This window comes from Nannospalax galili, unplaced genomic scaffold (genome assembly GCF_000622305.1).
Source record: "Nannospalax galili isolate Female #2095 unplaced genomic scaffold, S.galili_v1.0 scaffold854, whole genome shotgun sequence".
NCBI classification, from domain to species: Eukaryota; Metazoa; Chordata; class Mammalia; order Rodentia; family Spalacidae; genus Nannospalax; species Nannospalax galili.
In genome coordinates this window covers 3,591,434-3,592,564 of record NW_008334957.1, presented here as the reverse complement: position 1 = coordinate 3,592,564, position 1,131 = coordinate 3,591,434, and positions in this window count along the sequence as shown.

Genomic DNA, 1,131 nt, shown 5'->3' with positions numbered 1-1,131 from the left:
ATTCCACCCAAACACCAAAGGACATACTTTCTACTCAGCACCCCATGGAACTTTCTCCAAAATCGACCATATACTGGGGCACAAAACAAAGCTCAGCAAATACAAAAAGATTGAAATAATTCCATGTGTTCTATCAGACCACAGTGCAATAAAGCTTACAATCAACACCCGAAGAAGCCAAAATCACCACACGAACACATGGAGATTAAACAACACACTCCTGAATGATGAATGGGTCAAAAGAAAAATTAAGAAAGAAATAAAAGTATTCCTGGAACTAAATGTAAAGGACAATACAACACAATAAAATCTCTGGGACACACTGAAAGCTGTTCTTAGAGGGAAGTTTATACCTCTAAGTGCCTACATTAAAAAAATCGGGAAAGAACACAAATAAATGATGTAACATTGCTACTCAAGACACTTGAAAAGCAACAAGAAATGAAACCCAAACCGAGTAAACAAGAAGAAATGGCAAAAATCAGGGTAGAAATTAATGAAATCAAAAGAAAGAAGCAATACAAAGAATCAACAAATCCAAGAGCTGGTTCTTTGAAAAAATAAACAAGACTGACAGACCACTAACCCAGTTAACCAAAAGAAAGAACACCTCCAAATCAACAAAATCAGAGATGAAAGGGGAAACATCACAACAGACACCAAAAAGATCCAGAACATTATAAGGGAATACTTTAAAAACCTATAGGCTGCTAAATTTGAAAACCTAAAAAAAATGGATGGGTATCTAAAGGCATGGGAACTACCAAAACTAAACCAAGAAGAGATTAACAGCTTAAAGAGACCCAGAACACAAAAATTGAAACGGTAATACAAAACCTCCCTTCTAAAAACAGCCCAGGACCACATGGCTTTTGCAGCAGAATTCTATCAGACATTTAAAGATCTATATTCAATACTACTTAATTTATTCAAAAAGATAGAAATGGAGGGAGAACTTCTAAATTCCTTCTATGAAGCCAGCATGACTCTAATACCAAAGCCAGGTAAAGATACAACCAAAAAAGGAAACTAAAGACCCATATCCTTAATGAACATAGTTGCAAAAATTCTTCTACAAGATACTTGCAAACCACATACAGACACACATCAAAAGACCATCCACCTTGATCA